Raw genomic sequence first — 27541 nt, 5'->3', positions numbered from 1 at the left:
TATCAATCTCCCATGGACCTTATCAAAAGCCTAGCTGAAGTCCAAGTAAATTACTTTAAATGCATTGCCCTCATCTACACAACTGGTCACCTCTTCGAAAAATTCAATCAGATTGGTCAGACATGACCTCCCCTTAACAAAACCATGCTGACTCTCCTTGATTAATCTCTGCCTCTCCAAGTTTAGATTAATTCTGTCCCTCAGAATTGCTTCCAATAGTTTCCCCACCACTGAGGTTAGACTGACTGGCCTGTAGTTCCCTGATTTATCCCTTCCTCCCTTCTTGAATAACGGTACCACATTGGCTGTCCTCCAGTCCTCTGGCACCTCTCCTGTGGCCAGGGAGGTATTGAAAATTATTGCCAGCGCCCCTGCTATCTCCTCCCTTGTCTCACTCAACAGCCTGGGATACATTTCATCCAGGCCTGGAGATTTATCTAATTCTATCCTGCCAGACCATTTAGAACCTCCTCCCTTTCTATGCTACTTTCTTTAATTATATCACAGTCCTTCTGCCTGATTTCCATACCCACGTCGTCCTTCTCACTTGTGAACACCGACACCAAGTATTCATTTAGAACCCAACCTACGTCTTCCAGCTCCACACACAAATTACCACTATGGTCCTTAATGGGCCCAACTCTTTCCCTAGTTATCCTCTTACTCTTAATGTACTTGTAAAATAACTTTGGATTTTCCTTTATTTTACCTGCCAATGTTCTTTCATGCCCCCTTTTTGCTCTCCTACTTTCCTATTTAAGTCCCCCTATACACATTCTATACTCCTCTGGGGCTTCTGCTCTTTTGAGCCCTCGGTATTTGCCATAAGCCTCCCTTTTCCTTTTTATCCAATCCTGTATATCCCTCAACATCCAGGGTTCCCTGGGTTTGTTGATCCCATCCTTTGTCTTTACTGGAATATGTTGGCCCTGTACTCTACCTATTTCCTTCTTGAATGAGTCCCGCTGCTCTGACACAGATTTACCTCAAAGTAGCTGCTCCCAGCCCACTCTGGACAAATCATTTCTGATCTTATTAAAATCGGCCTTCCCCCAATTTAGAACTCTGATTTCTGGCCCATTCTTGTCCTTTTCCATAACAACCTTGAATCTAACAGAGGTATGATTACTATCTGCAAATGCTCTCCCCACTGATACCTCTACCACTTGCCCGGCTTCATTCCCTAAAATTAAGTCCAGGAACACCTTCGTGACTCACTGGCTCTCTCTTCTAATTTCGCCTGTGCATCTCCCCCTGCAGAATCTCCTCTCAGGATCCCATCCCCCTGCCAAGTGAGTTTAAACCCTCCCCAACAGCACAAGCAAACCTCCCCACAAGGATGTTGGTCCTATTTCGGTTCAGGTGCAACCCATCCACCTTGTTACAGGTCCCATCGCCCACAGAAACGGTCCCAATGTCCCATAAATCTAAAGCCCTCCCTCCTGCTCCATCTCTCCAGCCACACGTTCATCTGGACTAACCTCCTATTTCTATACTCACCAGCGCTGGCACTGGAAGTAATCCAGAGACATTCTGACAATTTAATCTGAACAGAAATGTTTTTCTGGTGTTCAACATCGGACCAGTTTACATAAAGCTAACAAAAATGAACATGAACTCACCCGTGACCTGTCCCACTTGTGCTCATGGTGCCTTTAACTTATGTTTGCGAGAGCTACGTCTTGTTACCCACCCCCCTACGCTGGCACTGGCATTGGAGGCAGCTGCTGACTCTGCTGCCTTGTTGGTCTTGATGTCCTTGGCAGTCGTCCTCTGGCCAGTGGAGCCTGTGCTGTCCCTGCCTGGGAGGGAGCGTCCAGTCCCACGGCTGGCACCTCCCCAGTCACCGCAGCCTCATCAGATGCTACGGACACTTGCAGAGGGGCAGAGGAGCTGCTGCCGTCATCCAGAGAGCCCTGAGAGGAGCCCGCAGAGATGCCAGGCAGCTGGTGCGCCAACGTGAGGTCGCTGTGGACCTCCCTGCTCACCATTGATGAATGGGCACCAAGCTGGGTTACTGGTTCCCTCATCCATCTCCCACACTGACACTGACCACCTGAGGTCAGTGCCTGTGTGAGGTCTCGCAGGTCCGAGCACAACCCCAGGTGAGGGGGTAGAGTGTCAGGTAAGTGGATGAGGGGGAAGGGTAACAGGCAAGTGGGTCAGGGTTAGGGTGGCAGGCAAGTGGGTGAGAGTGTTGACTGTCAGGTAAGTTGGAGAGGGGGTTGATGTCAAGAAAGTGTGTAAGGAAGTAGGGTATCAGGCACGTGGGTGAGAGGGTAAATTGTCAGGTAAGTGGGTGAGAGGGAAGGGTGGGAGGCAAGTGTGTCAGGGGGTAGAGTTTCAGGCAATTGGCTGAGGGGTTAGGGTGTCAGGGAAGTGGGAGAGGGGGTAGAGTGTCAGGTGGATGGGTGAGGGGGTAGAGTGTCAGGCAAGTGGGCGATGGGGTAGAGTGTCAGGCAAGTGGGCAAGGGGGTAGAGTGTCAGGCAACTGGGTGAGGGGGTAGAGTGTCAGGTAAGTGGGTGATTGGATAGTGTCACGTGGGCGAGGGGGTAAATTCTCAGGTACTTGGGTGAGGGGGTAGGGAGGCAAATAGGTGGGCAAAGGGGTAGTGTGGCAGGAAAGTGGGTGAGGGGGTAGGGTGGGAGGTAAGCACCTGAGGGGGTAGAGTGTCAGGTAAGTGGGTGAGAGGGTAGAGTGTCAGGTAATTGGGTGAGGGGTTAGAGTGTCAGGTAAGTGGGTGAGGGGGTAGTGTGTCAGGTAAGTGGGTGAGGGGGTAGAGTGTCAGGTAAGTGGCTGAGGGGGTAGAGAGTCAGGTAAGTGGGTGAGGGGGCAGAGTGTCAGGTAAGTGGGTGAGGGGTAGAGTGTCAGGTAGGTGGGTGAGGGTGTTGGGTGGCAGGCAAGTGTGTGAGGGGGTAGAATGGCAGGCAAATGTGTGAGGGGGTAGGGTGGCAGGCAAGTGGTTGAGGGTGTAGGGTGGCACTCAAGTGAGTAATGGTTAGGGTGGCAGGAAATTGGGTGAGGGTGTAGGGTGGGTGGCAAGTGGTTGAGGCGGTAGGGTTTCAGGCAAGTGGGTGATGGGGCAGCGTGACTTGTAAGTGGGTGAGGGGTAGGGTGGCACTCAAGTGGGTAATGGTTAGGGTGACAGGTAAGTGGGAGAGGGGGTTCAGTGTCAGGTAAGTGTGTGAGGGGGTAGTGTGTCAGGTAAGTGGGTGCGATTGTAGAGTGTTAGGTAAGTGTTTGAGTGGGTAGGGTGGGAGGTAAGTGGGTGAGGGAGTTGTGGGTCAGGTAACTGGGTGAGGGGTTAGAGGGTCAGATAAGTGGGTGAGGGGGTAGAGTGTCAGTTAAGTTGGTGAGGGGGTAGAGTGTCAGGTAAGTGGGTGAGGGGTTAGAGTGTCAGGCAAGTTGGCGATGGTGAAGAGAGTCAGGTAAGTGGGGGAAGGGGTAGAGTGCCAGGTAAGTGGGCGAGGGGGTAGAGTGTCAGGCAAGTGGGTGAGGGTGTAGGATGGCAGGTAAGTTGGCGAGGGGGTAGGGTAGCAGGCAAGTGGGTGAGGGCGTAGGGTGGCAGGCAAGTGGGTGAGGGCGTACAGTGTCAGGAACGTGGGTGATGGGGCAGTGTGTCATGTAAGTGGGTGAGGGGCAGGGTGTCGTGTAACTGCGTGAGGGTGTTCAGTGTCAGGCAAATGGGATAGGAGATAGAGTGTCAGGCAAGTGGGGGAGTGGATAGTGTGTCAGGTAAGTGGGTGAGATGGTAGAGTGTCAGGTAAGAGGGTGAGTGGGTAGTGTGTCAGGTAAGTGGGTGAGATGGTAGATTGTCAGGTAGGAGGGTGAGTGGGTAGGGTGGCAGGCAAGTGCGCGAGAGGGTAGTTGGTCAGTTAATTGGATGAGGGGGAAGGGTGTCAGGCAAGTAGGTGAGGGGGTTGTGAGACAGGTAAATATATGAGGAGGAAGGGTGTCAGGAAAGTGGGCGAGGGGGTAGATTGTCAGGAACGAAGTTGAGGGTGTACTGTGTCAGGTAAGTGGGTGAGGGGCTAGGGTGTCAGGCAAGTGGGTGAAGAGGTAGGGTGTCAGTCAATTGGATGAGGGGGTTGACTGTCAGGTAAGTTGGTGAGGGGGTAGATGTCAAGAAAGTGTGTGAGGAAGTAGGGTATCAGGCACGTGGGCGAGGGGGTAGATTGTCAGGTGAGTGGGTGAGTGGGGAGAGTTTCAGATAAGTGCATGAGGGGTGGGAGTATCAGGTAAGCGGGTGAGGGGGGAAGAGTATCAGGTAAGTGGGTGAGGTGGTAGCGTATCAGGTAAGCGGGTGAGGGAGTAGAGTGTCAGGTATGTGGATGAGATGGTACAGAGGCAGGCAAGTTGATGAGGGGGTATGTTGACAGGCAATAGGGTGAGGGGGTAGTGTGGCAGGCACGGGAGTGAGGGGGTAGTGTGTCAGTTAATTGGATGAGGGGGTAGAGTGTCGGGTAGATGGGTCAGGATTAGGGTGGCAGGCAAGTTGGTGAGGGGGCGGGGTGGCCGGCAAGGAGGTGAGGGTGTTGAATGTCAGGTAAGTTGGTGAGGGGGTTGATGTCAAGAAAGTGTGTGAGGAAGTAGGGTATCAGGCACATGGGTGAGGGTTTAAATTGTCAGGTAAGTGGGTGAGGGGGAAGGGTGGGAGGCAAATGTGTGAGGGGGTAGAGTTTCAGGCAATTGGCTGAGGGGTTAGAGTGTCAGGGAAGTGGGAGAGGGGGTAGAGTGTCAGGTGGATGGGTGAGGGGGTAGGGCAGCAGGAAAATGGGTGAGGGGGTAGGGTGGAAGGCAAGTGTGTGAGGGGGTAGATTGTCAAGTAAGTGGGTGAGGGGTTAGGGTGTAAGATAAGTGGGTGAGGGGGTAGAGTATCAGGTAAGCAGGCAAGGGGGTAGAATGCCAGGTAAGTGGGCGAGGGGGTAGAATGTCAGCTAAGTGGGTGAGGGGGTAGGGTGGCAGGCAAGTGTGTGAGGGGGTAGAGTGTCAGGTAAGTGGGCGAGGGGGTAGAGAGTTAGGCAAGTGTGTGAGGGTGTAGGGTGGGTGGCAAGTGGTGGAGGGTGTAAAGTTTCAGGCAAGTGGGTGATGGGGCAGTGTGACTTGTAAGTTGGTGAGGGGCAGGGTGTCAGGGAAGTGCGTGAGGGGGTTAGGTGTTATGCAAGTGGGTGAGGGGGCAGGGTGGCAGGCAAGTGGGTGAGGGGGTAGGGTGGCAGGCAAGTGGGTGAGAGGTTAGAGTGTCAGGTAAGTGGGCGAGTGGCAGAGTGACAGGTAAGTGGGTGAGGGGGTAGAATGTCAGGGAAGAGGATGAGGGGTTTGTGTATCAGGTAACGGGGTGAACGGTTAGAGTGACAGGCAAGTGGGCGAGGTGGCAGAGTGTCAGGTAAGTAGGTGAGGAGGTAGAGTGTCAGGTAGGTGGGTGAGTGGGTAGAGTGTCAGGTAGGTGGGTGAGGGGGTAGAGTGTCAGGTAGGTGGGTGAGGGGGTAGAGTGTCAGGTAGGTGGGTGAGGTGGTAGGATGGCAGGCAATTGTGTGAGCGGTGAGAGTGGCAGGAAAGTTGGTGAGGGGGTAGATGTCAAGTAAGTTTGTGAGGAAGTAAGGTGGCAGGGAATGGGCGAGGGGGTAGATTGTCAGGTAATTGGGTGAGGGGGTAGGGTGTCAGGAAAGTGATCGAGGGGGTAGATTGTCAGGCAAGTGGGTGCGAGTTTAGGGTGATAGGCAATTGGGTGAGGATTTAGGGTAGAAGGCATGTGGGTGAGGAGGTAGTGTGGCATGCTTGTGGGTAAGGGGGTAGAGTGTCAGGCAAGTGGGCCAGGGGATAGAGTGGCGGGTAAGTGGGTGAGGGGGTTTTTGTGGCAGGCAAGTGGGTGAGGGGGTAAGGTGTCAGGTAAGTGGGTGAGGGGGTAGGGTGTCTGGTAAACGGGGAAGGGTGTGGAGTGTCAGGTAAGTTGTTGAGGGGTTATGGTGGCAGGTAAGTTGGCGATGGGGTAGGGTGGTAGGCAATTGGGTGAATGGGTAGAGTGCCTGGCAAGTGGACGAGGGGGTAGCTTGTCAGGTATGTGGGTCAGGGAGTAGGATGTCTCAATAAGTAGGTGAGGGGTTAGCGTGGCATGTATGTGGGTGAAGGGGAAGAATGTCAAGTAAGTGGTTGAAGTGGTAGAGTGTCAGGCAATTGAGCGAGAGGGTAGAGTATTAGGTAAGTGGGTGAGGGGTTAGAGTGTCAGGTAAGTGGGCGAGTGGCAGAGTGACAGGTAAGTGGGTGAGGGGGTTGAATTTCAGGGAAGAGGATGAGGGGGTTGTGTATCAGGTAAGTGGGTGAGGGGTTAGAGTGACAGGCAAGTGGGCGAGGAGGCAGAGTGTCAGGTAAGTGTGTGAGGGAGTAGGTTGGAAGGCAAATGGCTGAGGGTGTAGGGTGGCAAGCAAGTGGGTCAGGGGGTAGAATGGCAGGAAAGTGGGTGAGGGGTATGTTGGTAGGCAAGTGATTGAGGGGTTAGAGTGTCAACAAAGTGGGTGAGGGTGTAGGGTGGCTGGCAATTGGTTGAGGGGGTATGGTGGCAGCCAAATGTGTAAGGGGGTAGTGAGTCAGGCAAGTGGGTGAGGATGTAAAGTGTCGGGAAGGTGGGTGAGGGGGGTAAGGCGTCAGGCAAATGGGTGAGGGCGTAGCATGGCAGGCAAGGGGGTGATGCGATAGTGCGTCCGGTAAGTGGGTGAGGGGGTAGGGTGGCAGGCAATTGTGTGAGGGGTTAGAGTGGCAGGTAAGTTGTTGAGGCGGTAGATGTCAAGTAAGTTTGTGAGGAAGTAAGGTGGCAGGGAATGGGCGAGGGGTTAGATTGTCAGGTAAGTGGGTGAGTGGGTAGGGTGTCAGGAAAGTGATCGAGGGGATAGATTGTCAGGCAAGTGGGTGCGGGTTTCGGGTGATAGGCAATTGGGTGAGGAGTTAGGGTAGAAGGCATGTGGGTGAGGAGGTAGTGTGGCATGCTTGTGGGTAAGGGGGTAGAGTGTCAGGCAAGCGGGCAAGGGGATAGAGTGGCGGGTAAGTGGGTGAGGGTGATTTTGTGGCAGGCAAGTGGGTGAGGGGATAAGCTGTCAGGCAAGTGGGCGAGGGGATAGAGTGGCGGGCGAGTGGGTGAGGGGGTAGGGTGTCAGGTAAGTGGGCGAGGGTGTAAGGTGTCAGGTAAGTGGGTGAGGGTGTAGGTTGGTAGGTAAGTGGGCGAGGGGGTAGAGGAGCAGGTAATTGAGTGAAGGGGCAGAGTGGCAGTTAAGTTGGTGAGGGGGTAGATGTGTGTGAGGAAGCAGGGTGTCCAGCAAGTAGGTGAGGGGGTAGGGTGGCAGGCAAGAGGGAGAGGTGTTACATTGCCAGGTAAGTGTGTGAGGTGTTAGGGTGACAGGCCAAAGCACAAGAGGGTAGAGTGCCAGATAAGTGGGTGAGGGGAAAGTGTGGCAGGCAAGTGGGTGAGGGTTCAGAATGGCAGGGAAGTGGGTGAGGGGGTAGGGTTGCAGGAAATTTGGTGAGGGGGGTAGAGTGGCAGGCAAGTGTGTGAGGGGGTAGAGTGTCAGTTTAGTGGGTGAGCGGGTAGAGTGTCAGGTAAGTGGGTGAGGGGGCAGAGTGTCTCGATAAGTATGCGAGGCGGAGGGCAGCAGGTATGTGGGTGAGGGGGTAGAGTGTCAAGGAAATGGGGAAGGGGGTAGAGTGTCAGGTAAGTGGGTGAGGGGGCAGAGTGTCAGACAAGTGGGAGAGAAGGTAGAGTATCTGGTAAGTGGGTGAGGGGTTAGAGTGTCATTGTAAGTCGGTGAGGGGGTAGCGTGTCAGATAAGTGGGTAGAGGGGGTAGAGTGTCAGTCAAGTGAGTGAGGGCTTAGCGTGTCAGTTTAGTGGGTGAGGAGGTAGAGTGTCAGGTAAGTTGGTGAGGGGGTAGATGTCAAGTAAGTTTGTGAGCAAGCAGGGTGGCAAGGATGTGGGCGAGGAGGTAGGTTGTCAGGTAAGTGGGTGAGTGGGTAGAGTGTCAGGAAAGTGGTCGAGGGGGTAGATTGTCAGGCAAGTGGGTGAGTGGGTAAGGTGTCAGGAAAGTGGTCGAGGGAGTAGATTGTCAGGCAAATGGGTGCGGGTTTAGGGTGTCAGGCAGTTGGGTGAGGAGGGAGGGTAGCAGGTATGTTGGTGAGGAGGTAGTGTGGCATGAATGTGGGTAAGGGGGTAGAGTGTCAGGCAAGTGGGCAAGGGGTTAGAGTGGCAGGTAAGTGGGTGAGGTTGTTTTTGTCGCAGGCAATTAGGTGACGGGATAAGGTGTCAGGCAAGTGGGTGAGGGGATAAGGTGTCAGGCAAGTGGGTGAGGGGATAAGGTGTCAGGCAAGTGGGTGTTGGGGTAGGGTGATAGGTAAGTGTTTGAGGGGGTAGCATGCCAGGGTAAGTGGGTGAGGGAGTAGGGTGTCAGGTAAGTAGGCAAGGGTGTAGGGTGGCAGGCAAGTGGGTGACGGGGGTAGGGTTGCAGGCAGGTTGGTGAGGAGGTAAGTTGTCAAGTAAGTGGTGAGGGGGTAGAGTGTTAGCTAAGTTGGTGAGGGGGTAGAGTGTCTTGATAAGTAGGGGAGGGGGTATGGCGGCAGGTATGTGGGTGAGGGGGTAGAGTGCCAAGGAAGTGGATAAGGGGGTAATGTGTCAGGTAAGTGGGTGAGGGAGTAGAGTGTCAGGTAAGAGGGTGAGGGCGTAGAGTGTCAGGTAAGTGAGTGAGGGGGTAGCGTGTCAGGTAAGTGGTTGAGGGGGCAGAGTGTCAGACAAGTGGTAGAGAGGGTCGGGTACCTGGTAAGTGTGTGAGGGGTTATAGTGTCCTTGTAAGTGGGTGAGGGGGTAGCCTGTCAGGTAAGTGGGCGAGGGGCTAGGGTGTCAGGCAAATGGGTGAGGCGTTAGAGTGTCAAGGAAGTGGGTGAGGTTGTAGGGTGTCTGGCATGTTGTTGACGGGGTAGGGTGGCTGTCAAGTAGGTTAGGGGCTCATGTGTCAGGTAAGTGTGTGAGGGGGTAGGGTGTCAGGTAAGTGGGCGAGTGGCAGAGTGACAGGTAAGTGGGTGAGGATGTAGAGTGTCAGGTAGGTGGGTGAGGGGGTTGAGTGTCAGGTAGGTGGGTGAGGGGGTAGAGTGTCAGGTAGGTGGGTGAGGGGATAGAATTTCAGGTAAGTGGGTGAGGGGGTAGGATGGCAGGCAATTGTGTGAGGGGTTAGAGTAGCAGGTAAGTTGGTGAGGGGGCAGATGTCAAGTAAGTTTGTGAGGAACTAGGGTGGCAGGGAATGGGCGAGGGGGTAGATTGTCAGGTAAGTGGGTGAGTGGGTAGGGTGTCAGGAAAGTGATCGAGGGTGTAGATTGTCAGGCAAGTGGGTGCGGGTTTAAGGCGTCAGGCAATTGGGTGAGGAGTTAGGGTAAAAGGCATGTGGGTGAGGAGGTGGTGTGGCATGCTTGTGGGTAAGGGGGTAGAGCGTCAGGCAAGTGGGCAAGGGGATAGAGTGGCGGGTAAGTGGGTGAGGGTGATTTTGTGGCAGGCAAGTGGGTGAGGGGATAAGCTGTCAGGCAAGTGGGTGAGGGGATAGAGTGGTGGGTAAGTGGGTGAGGGGGTAGGGTGTCAGGTAAGTGGGTGAGGGTGTAGGGTGTCAGGTAAGTGGGTGAGGGTGTAGGTTGGTAGGCAAGTAGGCGAGGGGGTAGAGGAGCAGGTAATTGGGTGAAGGGGCAGAGTGGCAGTTAAGTTGGTGAGGGGGTAGATTTGTGTGAAGAAGCAGGGTGTCCAGCAAGTGAGTGAGGGGGTAGGGTGGCAGGCAAGAGGGAGAGGTGTTACATTGCCAGGTAAGTGGGTGAGGTTCTAGGGTGGCAGGCCAACGCATGAGAGGGTAGAGTGCCAGGTAAGTGGGTGAGGGGAAAGTGTGGCAGGCAAGTGGGTGAGGGTGTAGTCTGGCAGGGAAGTGGGTGAGGGGGTAGGGTTGCAGGAAATTTGGTGAGGGGGGTAGACGGGCAGGCAGGTGTGTGAGGGGGTAGAGCGTCAGGTAAGTGGGTGAGGGGGTAGAGTGTCTCGATAAGTAGGCGAGGCGGAGGGCAGCAGGTATGTGGGTGAGGGGGTAGAGTGTCAAGGAAGTGGGGAAGGGGGTAGAGTGTCAGGTAAGTTGGTGAGGGGGTAGAGTGTCAGGCAATTGGGCGAGAGGGCAGAGTGTCAGACAAGTGGGAGAGAAGGTAGATTATCTGGTAAGTGGGTGAGGGGGTAGAGTGTCAGACAAGTGAGTGAGGGCTTAGCGTGTCAGGTAAGTGGGGAAGGGGGCAGAGTGTCCAGCAAGTGGTAGAGCGGGTAGAGTATCAGGTAAGTGGGTGAGCGGGTAGAGTATCAGGTAAGTGGATGAGGGGGTAGAGAGTCAGTTTAGTGGGTGAGGGGGTAGAGTGTCAGGTAAGTGGGTGAGGGGGTAGAGTGTCAGGTAAGTTGGTGAGGGGGTAGATGTCAAGTAAGTTTGTGAGGAAGTAGGGTGGCAGGGAATGAACGAGGGTGTAGATTGTCAGGTAAGTGGGTGCGGGTTTAGGGTGTCAGGCAGTTGGGTGAGGAGGTAGGGTAGCAGGTATGTGGGTGAGGAGGTAGTGTGGCATGCATGTGGGTAAAGGGGTAGAGTGTCAGGCAAGGGGGCAAGGGGTTAGAGTGGCGGGTAAGTGGGTGAGGTTGTTTTTGTCGCAGGCAATTGGGTGACGGGATAAGCTGTCAGGCAAGTGGGTGAGGGGATAAGGTGTCAGGCAAGTGGGTGTTGGGGTAGGGTGATAGGTAAGTGTTGAGGGGGTAGCATGCCAGGGTAAGTGGCTGAGGGAGTAGGTGTATCAGGTAAGTAGGCGAGGGTGTAGGGTGGCAGGCAAGTGGGTGACGGGGGTAGGGTTGCAGGCAGGTTGGTGAGGAGGTAAGTTGTCAAGTAAGTGGTGAGGGGGTAGAGTGGCAGTTAAGTTGGTGAGTGGGTAGGGTGGCAGGCAAGTGGGTGACGGGGGTAGGGTTGCAGGAAAGTTGGTGAGGAGGGTAGAGTGGCAGGCAAGTGTGTGAGGAGGTAAGTTGTCAAGTAAGTGGGTGAGGGGGTAGAGTATCAGGTAAGAGGGTGAGGGGGTAGAGCTTCTCGATAATTAGGGGAGGGCGTAGGGTGGAAGGTATGTGGGCGAGGGGGTAATGTGTCAGATAAGTGGGTGAGGGGGTAGAGTGTCTGGTAAGAGGGTGAGGACGTAGAGTGTCAGGTAAGTGGGTGAGGGGGTAGTGTGTCAGGTAAGTGGTTGAGGGGGCAGAGTGTCAGACAAGTGGTAGAGAGGGTCGGGTACCTGGTAAGTGGGGGAGGGGTTATAGTGTCTTTGTAAGTGGGTGAGGGGGTAGCGTGTCAGGTAAGTGGGTGAGGGGGTAGTGTGTCAGGCAAGTGGGTGAGGGGGTAGCGTGTCAGGTAAGTGGGCGAGAGGCTAGGGTGTCAGGCAAGTGGGTGAGGCGTTAGAGTGTCAAGGAAGTGGGTGAGGTTGTAGGGTGGCTGGCATGTTGTTGACGGGGTAGGGTGGCTGTCAAATAGGTTAGGGGGTCATGTGTCAGGTAAGTGTGTGAGGGGGTAGGGTGTCAGGTAAGTGGGCGAGGGTGTAGAGTGTCAGGTAAGTGGGTGAGGGGGTAGAGTGTCAGGTAAGTGGGTGAGGGGGTAGAATGTCAGGCACGTGATTGAGGGGGTAGCGTGTCAGGTAAGTGAGGAAGGGGGCAGAGTGTCCGGCAAGAGGTAGAGAGGGTAGAGCATCAGGTATGTGGGTGAGGGATTAGAGTGTCATTGTAAGTGTGTGAGGGGGTAGGTTGTCAGGTAAGTGGGTGAGGGGATAGAGTTTCAGGCAATTAGGTGAGCGGGTAGAGTATCAGCTAAGTGAATGAGGGGGTAGAGTGTCAGTTTAGTGGGTGATGGGTTAGAATGTCATGTAAGTGGTCGAAGGGGTAGATGGTCAGGAACTAAGGCGAGGGGGTACTGTGTCAGGTAAGTGGGTGAGGGGGTAGGTTGTCAGGCATGTGGGTGAGGAGGTAGGGTGTCAGTCGATTGGTTGAGGGGGTAGAGTTGCAGGCAAGTGGCCGAGGGGGTAGAGTGTCAGGCAAGTGGGCGAGGGGGTAGGGTGTCAGGCAAGTGTGTGAGGTGGTAGAGTGTCAGGTAAGTGGGTGAGTGGGTAGGTTGGCTGGTAAGTGGGTGAAGAGTAGTGGGTCAGGAAGTGGGTGAATGGGTAGGGTGTCAGGCAAGTGTGTGAGGGGATAGAGTGTCAGGTAATTGGGTCAGGGTTAGGGTGGCAGGCAAGTTGCTGAGGGGGTGGGGTGGCAGGTAAGTGAGTGAGGGGATAGAGTGTCAGGTAATTGGGTCAGGGTTAGGGTGGCAGGCAAGTTGCTGAGGGGGTGGGGTGGCAGGTAAGTGAGTGAGTGGGTAGTGTGTCAGGTAAATGGGTGAGGGGGTAGATTGTCAGGAACTCAGGTGAGGGGGTACTGTGTCAGGTAAGTCGGTGAGGTAGTAGGGTGTCAGGCATGTGGGTGAGGAGATAGGGTGTCAGTCAATTGGGTGAGTGTGTAGAGTGTCAGGCAAGTGGGTGAGGTTGTAAAGCGGCAGGCAATTGGGTGAGCGGGTAGGGTGTCAGGCAATAGATTGAGGGGTTGTTGTGGCAGGCAAGTGGGTGAGGGGGTAGAGTGTCAGGCAAGTGGGCGAGGTGATAGAATGGCAGGTAAGTGGGTGAGGGGGTATGGTGGCAGGAAAGTGGGTGAGGGGGTAGCGTGTCAGTTAAGTGGGCGAGGGGGTAGAGTGTCAGGCAAGTGGGTAAGGGTGTAAGGTGTCAGGCAAGTTGGAGAGGGCGTAGCATGGCAGGAAAGTGGGTGAGGGTATAGGGTGGCAAGCAAGGGGGTGAGGTGTTAGTGTGTCAGGTAAGTGGGTGAGTGGGTAGGGTGACAAGCAAGTGTGTGAGGGGGTAGATTGTCAGGTAAGTGTGTGAGGGGGTAGAGTGTCAGGTAAGTGGGTGAGCGTGTAGAGTATCAGGAAAGTGGGTGAGGGGGTAGAGTGTCACGTAAGTGGGTGAGCGGGTAGAGTGTCAAGTAAGTTGGGGAGGAGGTAGAGTGTCTCGATAAGTAGGCGATGGGGTAGGGCGGCAGGTATGTGGGCGAGGGGGTAGACTGTCAAGTAAGTAAGTGAGGGTGTAGCGTGTCAGGCAATTGAGTGAGGGGGTAGCGTGTCAGTTAAGTAGTTGTGGGAGTAGAGTGTCAGGTAAGTGGGTGAAAGGGCAGAGTATCAGGCAAGTTGTAGAGAGGTTTGAGTATCAGGAAAGTGGGCGAGGGGGTAGAGTGTCAGCTAAGTGGGTGAGTGGGTAGGTTGGCAGGCAAATGGGTGAGGAGTAGTGGGTCAGGAAGTGGGTGAGTGTTTTAGGTGTCCGGCAAGTGTGTGAGGGGATAGATTGTCAAGTAATTGGGTGAGGGGTTAGAGTGTCAAGAAAGTGGGTGAGGGGATAGGGTGTCAGGCAAGTGGGTGAGGGCGTAGAATGGCTGGTAAGTGGATGAGGGAGTAGAGTTTCAGGTAAGTGTGTGAGGGGGTAGAGTGTCAGGCTCGTGTTTGAGAGTGTCGAGTGACAGGTAGGTGGGTGAGGGGGTAGGGTGCCAGACAAGTGTGTGAGGGCGTTGCATGGGAGGCAAGTTGGTGAGGGGGTAGTGTGTCAGGTAAATGTGTGAGGGGGTAGATTGTATCGATAAGCAGTCGGGGGGGTAGGGCGGCAGGTATGCGGGTGAGGATTTAGAGTGTCAAGCAAGTGGTTGAGGGAGTAGAGTGTCACGCAAGTGAGTGAGGGGGGTAGAGAGTTAGGTAAGTTGGTGATGGGGTAGATTGTCAGTCAAGTGAGTAAGGGGGCACCGTGCCAGTTAAGTGGTTGAGAGGGCAGAGTGTCAGGTAAGTGGGCGAGGGTGTAGAGTGTCAGGTAAGTGGGTCATGGGGAAGGGTGTCAGGTAAATGTGTGAGGGGGTAGGGTTGCAAGCAAGTAGGTGAGGTGGTAGAGTGTCAGGATAGTGTGTGAGGGTGTAGGGTGGCTGTCAAGTGGTTGAGGGTGTAGTGTGGCAGGCAAGTGGGTGAGGGGTTTGGGTGGCAGGAAAGTGTGTGAGGGGATAGATTGTCAGGTAAGTGGGTGAGGTGGTAGAGTGTTAGGATAGTGGGTGAGTGTGTAGGGTGGCTGTCAAGTGGTTGAGGGGTTAGTGTGTCAGGTAAGTGGGTGAGGGGGTAGGGTGGCAGGTAAGTTGGCAAATGGGTAGTGTGGCAGGAAAGTGGTTGAGGGGGTAGATTGTCAGGTAAGTGGGTGAGGGGGTAGAGTGTCAGGTAGGTGGGTGAGGGGGTAGAGTGTCAAGCATTTAGGTGTGGGTGTAGAGTGTCAGGTAAATGGGGGAGGGGTTAGGGTGGCAAGTAAGTGGGTGAGGGGATAAAGTGGCAGGTAAATGGGGAGGGGTTAGGATGGCAGGTAAGTGGGCGAGGGGATGGGGCAGCAAGTGGGTGAGGGCTTAGAATGTCAAATTAGTCTGTGAGGGGGTTGAGTGTTAGGTAATTGGGTGAGGGGGTAGAGTATCAGGTAAGTGGGTGAGGGGTAGAGTGTCAGGAAAGTGAGTGAGGGGGTAGAGTATCAGATAATTGGGTGAGGGGGTAGAGTATCAGGTAAGTGGGTGAGGGGTAGAGTGTCAGGAAAGTGAGTGAGGGGGTAGAGTGTCAGGCATGTGGGTGAGGGGGTAGCATGTCAGGTTAGTGGGTGAGGGGACAGGGTGGCAGGCAAGTGGGTGAGGGGGTAGTGTGTCAGGTAAGTGGGTGAGGGGGTACAATGCCAGGCAAGTGGGGTAGGGGGTAGTGTGTCAGGTAAGTGTGTGAGGAGGTAGAGTGTCAGGTTAGTGGTTGAGTGGGTAGGATGGCAGGCAAGTGGTTGAGGGGCTAGTGTGTCAGGAAGTGGGTGAGGGGGTAGAGTGTCAGGTAATTGTGTGAGGGGCCAGAGTGTCAGGGAAATGGGTCAGGGTTAGGGTGGCAGGGAAGTTGGTGAGGGGGTGGGGTGGCAGGCAAGTGGGTGAGGGGGTAGATTGTCAGGAACTAAGGTGAGGGTGTACTGTGTCAGGTAAGTGGGTGAGGGGGTATGGCGTCAGACAAGTGTATGAGGGCATTGCATGGGGGGCAAGTAGGTGAGCGGGTAGGGTGGCAGGCAAGGGGGTGTGGGGTTAGAGAGTTAAGTAAGTTGGTGAGGGGTAGATTGTCAGTTAACTGGTTGAAGGGGTAGAGTGTCAGGTAAGTGGGTCAGGGGGTAGCGTGTCAGGTAAGTGGGTGAGGCGATAGAGTGGCAGTCAAGTGGGTGAGCGGTTAGGGTGTCAGGCAATAGGTTGAGGGGGTATTTTGGCAGGCAAGTGGGTGAGGGGGTATAGTGTCAATCAAGTGGGTGAGGCAATAGAGTGGCAGGTAAGTGGGTGAGTGGGTATAGTGGGAGATATGTGGGCGAGGGGGCAGAGTGTCAGGTAATTGGGTTAGGGCGTAGATTGTCAGGTAAGTGGCTGAGTGGGTAGGGTGTCAGGCAAGTGGGTGAGGGGGTAGAGTGTCATTTAAGTGGGTGAGGGGGTAGAGTGTCAGGTAAGTGGGTGAGGGGACAGAGTGTCAGGTAAGTGGTTGAGGGGGTAGAGTGTCAGGCAAGTGGGTGAGGGGGTAGAGTGTCAGGTAAGTTGGAGAGGGGGTAGATGTCAAGAAAGTGTGTGAGGAAGTAGGGTATCAGGCACGTGGGCGAGGGTGTAGATTGTGAGGTCAGTGGGTGAGGGGGTAGGTTGGCAGGAAAGTAGGTGAGGGGGTTGGGTGGCAGGAAAGTGGGTGACAGGGTAGGGTGTCAGTTAAATGGGCGAGGGGATAGGGTGGGAGGTAAGTGGGTGAGGGGGTAGTGTGTCTTGATAAGTAGGCGAGGGGGTAGGGCGGCATGAATGTGGGTTAGGGGGTAGAGTGTCAAGTTAGTGGGTGAAGGGGTAGAGTGTCAGGTAAGTTGGTGAGGGGGTAGAGTGTCAAGTAAGTGGGTGAGGGGGTAGAGTGTCAGGAAGTGGGTGAGGGGGCAGAGTGTTAGGCAAATGGTAGAGAGGGTAGATTATCAGGAAAGTGGGTGAGGGGTTAGAGTGTCAGGTAACTGGGTGAGGGGGTAGAGTGTCAGGCAAGTGGGTGAGGGCTTCGCATGGCAGCCAAGTGGGTGAGGGGATAGCGTATCAGGTTAGTGGGTGAGGGAAATGGGTGGCAGGCAAGTGGGTAAGGGAATAATGTGTCATGTAAGTGGGTGAGGGGATAGCGTGTCAGGTTAGTGGGTGAGGGAATTGGGTGGCAGGCAAGTGGGTGAGGGGGTAGAATGGCAGACAAGTGGGTGAGGGAGTAGGGTGGCAGGCATGTGGATGAGGGGGTAGGGTGGTCAGCAAGTGGGTGTGGGTGTAGAGTGTCAGGAAAGTGGGTGAGGGTGTAGGGTTGCTGGCAAGTGGTTGAGGGAGTATTGCGGCAGGAAAGTGGGTGATGGGCTAGGGTGTCAGTTAAATGCGTGAGGGTGTACAATGTCAGGCAAATGGGATAGGGGTTAGAGTGTCAGGTAATTGGGTGAGGGGTAGGGTAGCATGCAAGTGGGTGAGGGGGTTGAGTGTCAGGTAAGTGGGTGAGGGAGTAGGGTGGCAGGCAAGTGGGTGAGGGTAATTGTGGCAGGCAAGTTGGGGAGGGAGTAGTGGGTCAGGTAAGTTCGTGATGTGGTAGAGTGTCAGGTTAGTGGGTGAGTGGGTAGGGTGGCAGGCAAGTGGGTGAGGGGGTAGTGGGTCAGGAAGTGTGTGAGTGGGTGGGTTGTCAGGCAAGTGGGTGAGGGGGTAGAATGTGAGGTAATTGGGTGAGGGGGTAGAATGTCAAGTAAATGGGTCAGGGTTAGGGTGGCAGGCAATTTGGTGAGGGTGTGGGTTGGCAGGCAATTGGTGATCGGGTAGTGTGTCAGGTAAATGGGTGAGGAGGTAGGGTGTCAGGCAAGTGGGCAAGGGTGTAGATTGTCAGGAGCTAAGTTGAGGGGGTACTGTGTCAGGTAAGTGGGTGAGGGGGTAGGGTTTCAGGCATGTGGGTGAGGAGGTAGGGTGTCAGTCGATTGGGTGAGGGGGTAGAGTGGCAGGCAAGTGGGTGAGTGGGTATTATGGCAGGCAAGTGGGTGAGTGGGTAGAGTGTTAGGTAAGTCGGTGTGGGGGCAGAGTTTCAGGTAAGTGGGTGGATGGTTAGGGTGTCAGACAAGTGGGCGAGGGTGTAGCTTGTCAGATAAGTGGGTGAGGGGGTAGGGTGGCAAGTAAGTGGGCAAGGTGGTAGTGTGTCAGGAAAGTGGGTGAGGGGGTTGGGTGGCAGGTAAGTTTGTGAGGGGGCAGATTGTCAGGTAAATGGATGAGGGCATAGAGTGTCAGGTTAGTCTGCGAGGGGGTAGAGTAGCAGGTAAATGGGGGAGGGGGAAGAGTGTCAGGCAAAAGGGCGAGGGGGTTGAGTGGAAGGTAAGTGGGCGAGTGGGTAGAGTGTCATGCATGGGGGTGATGGGTTAGAGTGTCAGATAAGTGAGTGGGTGGGTAGGAAGTCAGGCAATAGGATGAGGGGGTATTGTGGCAGGCAAGTGGCTGAGAGATTAGGGTGGCAGGTAACTGGGTGAGGGGGTAGAGTGTCAGGCAATTGAGTGGGTGGGTAGGTTGTCAGGCAATAGGATGAGGGGATAGAGTGGCGGGTAAGTGGGTGAGGGGGTATTATGGCAACCAAGTGGGTGAGTGGGTAGAGTGTCAGGTAAGTGGGTGTGGGGGCAGAGTGGCAGTTAAGTGGGTGAGGGGGTAGAGTGTCAGGCAAGTGGGTGAGTGGTTAGGGTGTCAGACAAGTGGGTGAGGGTGTAGCTTGTCAGATAAGTGGGTGAGTGTGTAGGGTGGCAAGTAAGTGGGCAAGGGGGTAGGGTGGCAGGAAAGTGGGTGAGGGGGTAGTGTGTCAGGCACGTGATTGAGGGGGTAGCGTGTCAGGTAAGTGAGGAAGGGGGCAGAGTGTCCGGCAAGAGGTAGAGAGGGTAGAGCATCAGGTATGTGGGTGAGGGATTAGAGTGTCATTGTAAGTGTGTGAGGGGGTAGGTTGTCAGGTAAGTGGGTGAGGGGATAGAGTTTCAGGCAATTAGGTGAGCGGGTAGAGTATCAGCTAAGTGAATGAGGGGGTAGAGTGTCAGTTTAGTGGGTGATGGGTTAGAATGTCATGTAAGTGGTCGAAGGGGTAGATGGTCAGGAACTAAGGCGAGGGGGTACTGTGTCAGGTAAGTGGGTGAGGGGGTAGGTTGTCAGGCATGTGGGTGAGGAGGTAGGGTGTCAGTCGATTGGTTGAGGGGGTAGAGTTGCAGGCAAGTGGCCGAGGGGGTAGAGTGTCAGGCAAGTGGGCGAGGGGGTAGGGTGTCAGGCAAGTGTGTGAGGTGGTAGAGTGTCAGGTAAGTGGGTGAGTGGGTAGGTTGGCTGGTAAGTGGGTGAAGAGTAGTGGGTCAGGAAGTGGGTGAATGGGTAGGGTGTCAGGCAAGTGTGTGAGGGGATAGAGTGTCAGGTAATTGGGTCAGGGTTAGGGTGGCAGGCAAGTTGCTGAGGGGGTGGGGTGGCAGGTAAGTGAGTGAGGGGATAGAGTGTCAGGTAATTGGGTCAGGGTTAGGGTGGCAGGCAAGTTGCTGAGGGGGTGGGGTGGCAGGTAAGTGAGTGAGTGGGTAGTGTGTCAGGTAAATGGGTGAGGGGGTAGATTGTCAGGAACTCAGGTGAGGGGGTACTGTGTCAGGTAAGTCGGTGAGGTAGTAGGGTGTCAGGCATGTGGGTGAGGAGATAGGGTGTCAGTCAATTGGGTGAGTGTGTAGAGTGTCAGGCAAGTGGGTGAGGTTGTAAAGCGGCAGGCAATTGGGTGAGCGGGTAGGGTGTCAGGCAATAGATTGAGGGGTTGTTGTGGCAGGCAAGTGGGTGAGGGGGTAGAGTGTCAGGCAAGTGGGCGAGGTGATAGAATGGCAGGTAAGTGGGTGAGGGGGTATGGTGGCAGGAAAGTGGGTGAGGGGGTAGCGTGTCAGTTAAGTGGGCGAGGGGGTAGAGTGTCAGGCAAGTGGGTAAGGGTGTAAGGTGTCAGGCAAGTTGGAGAGGGCGTAGCATGGCAGGAAAGTGGGTGAGGGTATAGGGTGGCAAGCAAGGGGGTGAGGTGTTAGTGTGTCAGGTAAGTGGGTGAGTGGGTAGGGTGACAAGCAAGTGTGTGAGGGGGTAGATTGTCAGGTAAGTGTGTGAGGGGGTAGAGTGTCAGGTAAGTGGGTGAGCGTGTAGAGTATCAGGAAAGTGGGTGAGGGGGTAGAGTGTCACGTAAGTGGGTGAGCGGGTAGAGTGTCAAGTAAGTTGGGGAGGAGGTAGAGTGTCTCGATAAGTAGGCGATGGGGTAGGGCGGCAGGTATGTGGGCGAGGGGGTAGACTGTCAAGTAAGTAAGTGAGGGTGTAGCGTGTCAGGCAATTGAGTGAGGGGGTAGCGTGTCAGTTAAGTAGTTGTGGGAGTAGAGTGTCAGGTAAGTGGGTGAAAGGGCAGAGTATCAGGCAAGTTGTAGAGAGGTTTGAGTATCAGGAAAGTGGGCGAGGGGGTAGAGTGTCAGCTAAGTGGGTGAGTGGGTAGGTTGGCAGGCAAATGGGTGAGGAGTAGTGGGTCAGGAAGTGGGTGAGTGTTTTAGGTGTCCGGCAAGTGTGTGAGGGGATAGATTGTCAAGTAATTGGGTGAGGGGTTAGAGTGTCAAGAAAGTGGGTGAGGGGATAGGGTGTCAGGCAAGTGGGTGAGGGCGTAGAATGGCTGGTAAGTGGATGAGGGAGTAGAGTTTCAGGTAAGTGTGTGAGGGGGTAGAGTGTCAGGCTCGTGTTTGAGAGTGTCGAGTGACAGGTAGGTGGGTGAGGGGGTAGGGTGCCAGACAAGTGTGTGAGGGCGTTGCATGGGAGGCAAGTTGGTGAGGGGGTAGTGTGTCAGGTAAATGTGTGAGGGGGTAGATTGTATCGATAAGCAGTCGGGGGGGTAGGGCGGCAGGTATGCGGGTGAGGATTTAGAGTGTCAAGCAAGTGGTTGAGGGAGTAGAGTGTCACGCAAGTGAGTGAGGGGGGTAGAGAGTTAGGTAAGTTGGTGATGGGGTAGATTGTCAGTCAAGTGAGTAAGGGGGCACCGTGCCAGTTAAGTGGTTGAGAGGGCAGAGTGTCAGGTAAGTGGGCGAGGGTGTAGAGTGTCAGGTAAGTGGGTCATGGGGAAGGGTGTCAGGTAAATGTGTGAGGGGGTAGGGTTGCAAGCAAGTAGGTGAGGTGGTAGAGTGTCAGGATAGTGTGTGAGGGTGTAGGGTGGCTGTCAAGTGGTTGAGGGTGTAGTGTGGCAGGCAAGTGGGTGAGGGGTTTGGGTGGCAGGAAAGTGTGTGAGGGGATAGATTGTCAGGTAAGTGGGTGAGGTGGTAGAGTGTTAGGATAGTGGGTGAGTGTGTAGGGTGGCTGTCAAGTGGTTGAGGGGTTAGTGTGTCAGGTAAGTGGGTGAGGGGGTAGGGTGGCAGGTAAGTTGGCAAATGGGTAGTGTGGCAGGAAAGTGGTTGAGGGGGTAGATTGTCAGGTAAGTGGGTGAGGGGGTAGAGTGTCAGGTAGGTGGGTGAGGGGGTAGAGTGTCAAGCATTTAGGTGTGGGTGTAGAGTGTCAGGTAAATGGGGGAGGGGTTAGGGTGGCAAGTAAGTGGGTGAGGGGATAAAGTGGCAGGTAAATGGGGAGGGGTTAGGATGGCAGGTAAGTGGGCGAGGGGATGGGGCAGCAAGTGGGTGAGGGCTTAGAATGTCAAATTAGTCTGTGAGGGGGTTGAGTGTTAGGTAATTGGGTGAGGGGGTAGAGTATCAGGTAAGTGGGTGAGGGGTAGAGTGTCAGGAAAGTGAGTGAGGGGGTAGAGTATCAGATAATTGGGTGAGGGGGTAGAGTATCAGGTAAGTGGGTGAGGGGTAGAGTGTCAGGAAAGTGAGTGAGGGGGTAGAGTGTCAGGCATGTGGGTGAGGGGGTAGCATGTCAGGTTAGTGGGTGAGGGGACAGGGTGGCAGGCAAGTGGGTGAGGGGGTAGTGTGTCAGGTAAGTGGGTGAGGGGGTACAATGCCAGGCAAGTGGGGTAGGGGGTAGTGTGTCAGGTAAGTGTGTGAGGAGGTAGAGTGTCAGGTTAGTGGTTGAGTGGGTAGGATGGCAGGCAAGTGGTTGAGGGGCTAGTGTGTCAGGAAGTGGGTGAGGGGGTAGAGTGTCAGGTAATTGTGTGAGGGGCCAGAGTGTCAGGGAAATGGGTCAGGGTTAGGGTGGCAGGGAAGTTGGTGAGGGGGTGGGGTGGCAGGCAAGTGGGTGAGGGGGTAGATTGTCAGGAACTAAGGTGAGGGTGTACTGTGTCAGGTAAGTGGGTGAGGGGGTATGGCGTCAGACAAGTGTATGAGGGCATTGCATGGGGGGCAAGTAGGTGAGCGGGTAGGGTGGCAGGCAAGGGGGTGTGGGGTTAGAGAGTTAAGTAAGTTGGTGAGGGGTAGATTGTCAGTTAACTGGTTGAAGGGGTAGAGTGTCAGGTAAGTGGGTCAGGGGGTAGCGTGTCAGGTAAGTGGGTGAGGCGATAGAGTGGCAGTCAAGTGGGTGAGCGGTTAGGGTGTCAGGCAATAGGTTGAGGGGGTATTTTGGCAGGCAAGTGGGTGAGGGGGTATAGTGTCAATCAAGTGGGTGAGGCAATAGAGTGGCAGGTAAGTGGGTGAGTGGGTATAGTGGGAGATATGTGGGCGAGGGGGCAGAGTGTCAGGTAATTGGGTTAGGGCGTAGATTGTCAGGTAAGTGGCTGAGTGGGTAGGGTGTCAGGCAAGTGGGTGAGGGGGTAGAGTGTCATTTAAGTGGGTGAGGGGGTAGAGTGTCAGGTAAGTGGGTGAGGGGACAGAGTGTCAGGTAAGTGGTTGAGGGGGTAGAGTGTCAGGCAAGTGGGTGAGGGGGTAGAGTGTCAGGTAAGTTGGAGAGGGGGTAGATGTCAAGAAAGTGTGTGAGGAAGTAGGGTATCAGGCACGTGGGCGAGGGTGTAGATTGTGAGGTCAGTGGGTGAGGGGGTAGGTTGGCAGGAAAGTAGGTGAGGGGGTTGGGTGGCAGGAAAGTGGGTGACAGGGTAGGGTGTCAGTTAAATGGGCGAGGGGATAGGGTGGGAGGTAAGTGGGTGAGGGGGTAGTGTGTCTTGATAAGTAGGCGAGGGGGTAGGGCGGCATGAATGTGGGTTAGGGGGTAGAGTGTCAAGTTAGTGGGTGAAGGGGTAGAGTGTCAGGTAAGTTGGTGAGGGGGTAGAGTGTCAAGTAAGTGGGTGAGGGGGTAGAGTGTCAGGAAGTGGGTGAGGGGGCAGAGTGTTAGGCAAATGGTAGAGAGGGTAGATTATCAGGAAAGTGGGTGAGGGGTTAGAGTGTCAGGTAACTGGGTGAGGGGGTAGAGTGTCAGGCAAGTGGGTGAGGGCTTCGCATGGCAGCCAAGTGGGTGAGGGGATAGCGTATCAGGTTAGTGGGTGAGGGAAATGGGTGGCAGGCAAGTGGGTAAGGGAATAATGTGTCATGTAAGTGGGTGAGGGGATAGCGTGTCAGGTTAGTGGGTGAGGGAATTGGGTGGCAGGCAAGTGGGTGAGGGGGTAGAATGGCAGACAAGTGGGTGAGGGAGTAGGGTGGCAGGCATGTGGATGAGGGGGTAGGGTGGTCAGCAAGTGGGTGTGGGTGTAGAGTGTCAGGAAAGTGGGTGAGGGTGTAGGGTTGCTGGCAAGTGGTTGAGGGAGTATTGCGGCAGGAAAGTGGGTGATGGGCTAGGGTGTCAGTTAAATGCGTGAGGGTGTACAATGTCAGGCAAATGGGATAGGGGTTAGAGTGTCAGGTAATTGGGTGAGGGGTAGGGTAGCATGCAAGTGGGTGAGGGGGTTGAGTGTCAGGTAAGTGGGTGAGGGAGTAGGGTGGCAGGCAAGTGGGTGAGGGTAATTGTGGCAGGCAAGTTGGGGAGGGAGTAGTGGGTCAGGTAAGTTCGTGATGTGGTAGAGTGTCAGGTTAGTGGGTGAGTGGGTAGGGTGGCAGGCAAGTGGGTGAGGGGGTAGTGGGTCAGGAAGTGTGTGAGTGGGTGGGTTGTCAGGCAAGTGGGTGAGGGGGTAGAATGTGAGGTAATTGGGTGAGGGGGTAGAATGTCAAGTAAATGGGTCAGGGTTAGGGTGGCAGGCAATTTGGTGAGGGTGTGGGTTGGCAGGCAATTGGTGATCGGGTAGTGTGTCAGGTAAATGGGTGAGGAGGTAGGGTGTCAGGCAAGTGGGCAAGGGTGTAGATTGTCAGGAGCTAAGTTGAGGGGGTACTGTGTCAGGTAAGTGGGTGAGGGGGTAGGGTTTCAGGCATGTGGGTGAGGAGGTAGGGTGTCAGTCGATTGGGTGAGGGGGTAGAGTGGCAGGCAAGTGGGTGAGTGGGTATTATGGCAGGCAAGTGGGTGAGTGGGTAGAGTGTTAGGTAAGTCGGTGTGGGGGCAGAGTTTCAGGTAAGTGGGTGGATGGTTAGGGTGTCAGACAAGTGGGCGAGGGTGTAGCTTGTCAGATAAGTGGGTGAGGGGGTAGGGTGGCAAGTAAGTGGGCAAGGTGGTAGTGTGTCAGGAAAGTGGGTGAGGGGGTTGGGTGGCAGGTAAGTTTGTGAGGGGGCAGATTGTCAGGTAAATGGATGAGGGCATAGAGTGTCAGGTTAGTCTGCGAGGGGGTAGAGTAGCAGGTAAATGGGGGAGGGGGAAGAGTGTCAGGCAAAAGGGCGAGGGGGTTGAGTGGAAGGTAAGTGGGCGAGTGGGTAGAGTGTCATGCATGGGGGTGATGGGTTAGAGTGTCAGATAAGTGAGTGGGTGGGTAGGAAGTCAGGCAATAGGATGAGGGGGTATTGTGGCAGGCAAGTGGCTGAGAGATTAGGGTGGCAGGTAACTGGGTGAGGGGGTAGAGTGTCAGGCAATTGAGTGGGTGGGTAGGTTGTCAGGCAATAGGATGAGGGGATAGAGTGGCGGGTAAGTGGGTGAGGGGGTATTATGGCAACCAAGTGGGTGAGTGGGTAGAGTGTCAGGTAAGTGGGTGTGGGGGCAGAGTGGCAGTTAAGTGGGTGAGGGGGTAGAGTGTCAGGCAAGTGGGTGAGTGGTTAGGGTGTCAGACAAGTGGGTGAGGGTGTAGCTTGTCAGATAAGTGGGTGAGTGTGTAGGGTGGCAAGTAAGTGGGCAAGGGGGTAGGGTGGCAGGAAAGTGGGTGAGGGGGTAGTGTGTCAGGCAAGTGGGTGAGGGGTTTGGGTGGCAGGTAAGTTTGTGAGGGGGCAGATTGTCAGGTAAATGGATGAGGGCGTAGAGTGTCAGGTTAGTCGGCGAGGGGGTAGAGTAGCAGGTAAATGGGGGAGTGGGGAGAGTGTCAGGCAAAAGGGCGAGGGGTTTGAGTGGAAGGTAAGTGGGCGAGTGGGTAGAGTGTCATGCATGGGGGTGATGGGTTAGAGTGTCAGATAAGTGGGTAAGTGGGTAGGGTGTCAGGTAAGTGGGGGAGGGGGTAGAGTGTCAGGTAAGCGGGTGGGTGTTTAGGGTGTCAGACAAGTGGGCGAGGGTGTAGCTTGTCAGATAATTGGGTGAGGGGGTAGGGTGGCAAGTAAGTGGGCAATGGGGTAGGGTGGCAGGAAAGTGATTGAGGGGGTATATTGTCAGGTAGGTGGGTTTAGTGGGTAGAATGTCAAGCGTTTAGGTGAGGGGTTAGAAAGTCAGGTAAATGGGGGAGGAGGTAGGGTGGCAGGTAAGTGGGTGAGAGGTTTGGGTGGCAGGTAAGTTTGTGAGGGGGCAGATTGTCAGGTAAATGGGTGAGGGTGTAGAGTGTCAGGTTAGTCTGTGAGGGGGTAGAGTAGCAGGTAAATGGGGGAGGGGAGAGAGTGTTAGGCAAAAGGGCGAGGGGGTTGAGTGGAAGGTAAGTGGGCGAGGGGGTAGGATGACAAGCAAGTGGGCGAGGGGTCAGTGTGTCAAGCAAGTGTGTGAGGGGTTGTAGTGGCAGGTAAGTAGGTGAGGGTCTAGAGTGGCAGGTTAGTAGGTGAGAGGGTATAATGCCTGGCAAGTGGGTGAGGGGGTAGAATGTCAGGCAAGTGGGTGAGTGGGTAGGATGTCAGGCAATAGGATGAGGGGATAGAGTGGCGGGTAAGTGGGTGAGGGGGTAGTGTGGCAGGTAAGTTGGCGAAGGGGTATGGGGGCAAGTATGTTGGCCAGGTGGTAGGTTGGCAGGCAAGTGGGTGAGTGGGTAGAGTGTCAGGCAATTGGGCGAAAAGGTAGAGTGGCAGGTAAGTGGGTGAGGGGGCAGAGTGTCACTTAAGTTGGTGAGGGGGCAGATGTCAAGTACGTTTGTGAGGAAGTAGGGTGTCAGCAAAGTGGGCGAGGGGTTAGATTGTCAGGTAATTGGGTGAGGGAGTAGGGTGTCAGGTAATTGGGTGAGGGGGTAGGGTGTCAGCAAAGTGGGCGAGGGGTTAGATTGTCAGGTAATTGGGTGAGGGAGTAGGGTGTCAGGTAATTGGGTGAGGGGGTAGGGTGTCAGGAAAGTGGGCGAGGGCTTAGATTGTCAGGTAAGTGGGTGAGGGTGTAGGGCGTCAGGTAAGTGGGTGAGGGGGTAGAGTGATAGGTAAGTGGGTGAGGGGGTAGAGTGGCAGGTAAGTGGGTGAGAGGATAGGTTGTCAGGCAGGTGGGCGAGCGGGTAGAGTATCAGGTAAGTGGGCAAGTGGTTAGGGTGGCAGGTGGGGGGTGAGTGGATAGGGTGTGTCGGGGCTGGGGTGTTGTTATGGTGGTTGGAGGGTACTTGGCTCTCGGGGGGCTATTGGGGAGGTCGGGGGTAATCTGGAGGGGCATTCGGGGTGGTGTTCGGGTCGGGTATCATTGGGGACCAGGGGTGTTCATCGCGACAGGTGGGTAGAGGAGGGGGTAGTCCCGGGTATATTTGGGGGTAGGGGGTTTTAGTCGTCTAGTTACCCAGGAGTTAGAACTGGTTTTAATCCTCCTAACGTTTCCCGGGTAACATTTCCAATCAGAAAGTCGGAATGATCGGAAGCCTCCGGGCTTTAAGTCAGAATTTCAGAGGATTCCAGGCACAGGGTAATTTCCCATCGGAAGTTCAGACTTCCTGCATAATTCCCTTGTAGTCAGTGTGTAGGGAATTCCGAGGGGTTCCCCAGTGCATCTTGGCCTGTGCCTCCGGGGTACCGGAGATCGGAAGTTCTGGGCCAATGGATCAGACGTCCAAAAGCTTGGCCAAAGATGTTGACTTTAAGGAGTGTCTTAAAGGAGGAAAGTGAGGGAGAGACGGGGAGAGGTGTAGGGAGGGAATTCCAGAGCTTGGGGCCCAGGCAGCTGAAGGCACGGCCACCAATGGTGGAGCGATTCTGATTAGGAATCCACCAGAGGCCAGGATTAGAGGAGCGCAGATATCCCGGAGGGTTGTAGGGCTGGAGGAGATTCCAGAGAAAGGGAGGGGCGGGGTAATGGATGGAATTGAAAACAAGGATAGGAATTGTAAAATCAGGATGTTGCTTGACCGGGAGATCAAGGACCAATGTCGGTCAGTGAGCACAGGGGTGACAGGGGAACGGGACTCGCTGTGAGTTAGGACATGGGCAGCAGAGTTTTGGATGACCCCAAGTTTACGGAGGGTAGAATGTGGGAGAGCAGCCAGGAGTGTATTGGAATAGTCACATCCAGAGGTAACGAAGGCATGGGTGAGGGCTTCAGCAGCTGATGAGCTGAGACTAGGGTGAAGTCGAGCGATGTTATGGAGGTGGAAATAGGCGCTCTTAGTGATGTGACGAATATGAGGTCGGAAGCTCATCTCAGGGTCAGATGTGACCCCAAGGTTGTGAACAGACGGGTTGAATCTCAGACTGTTACCGGGAAGAGGGATGGAGTCAGGAGTTAGAGAACAGAGTTTGGAGTGGGGACTGAAAACAATGGCTTCAGTCTTCCCAATATTTAATTGTAGGAATTCCTGTTCATTCAGTACGGGATGTGGGAAAAGCAGTCTGATAATTTAGCAACAGTGGAGGAGTTGAGAGAGGTGGTGGTGAGGTAGAGCTGGGGGTCTTCAGCGTACATGTGAAAACTAACGCTATGCTTTCGGATGATGTGTCCGAGGGGCAGCATGTAGATGAGAAATAGGAGGGGCGAAGGATCGATCCTTGGGGGACACCAGAGGTAATGGAGCAGGGACAGTTTTAGCAGATGAGAGGAGGAGCCGGGAGTGTTTGGAGCGCTCCAGCCAGATCTGGCGGTGATGGATAAACCAGTTTCAAGTCTGCCTCCCTTGGATTAAGTGAGTGGAGATGAGGGTTGTAGCAGAGGGAAGGGTCAGGGTGAGGGAGAGGAATGGTTTTATTGGGGACTAGGATATGAAAGGTGGAGGTGAGGGTGAGGTTGAGTAAATCAGTCGCTGCAGAAATGTTGTGGTGATCGGAGGGCCAGAGACGAGATCGTTGGGAATTTGAAAGTGCAGTTGTAAGTGAATTGGGGAATA

The sequence above is a fragment of the Cetorhinus maximus genome, chromosome 17 (genome assembly GCF_964194155.1).
Source record: "Cetorhinus maximus chromosome 17, sCetMax3.hap1.1, whole genome shotgun sequence".
Classification (NCBI taxonomy): Eukaryota; Metazoa; Chordata; class Chondrichthyes; order Lamniformes; family Cetorhinidae; genus Cetorhinus; species Cetorhinus maximus.
The sequence above is the reverse complement of the archived record's forward strand: the minus strand, read 5'-3'. Positions refer to the sequence as shown.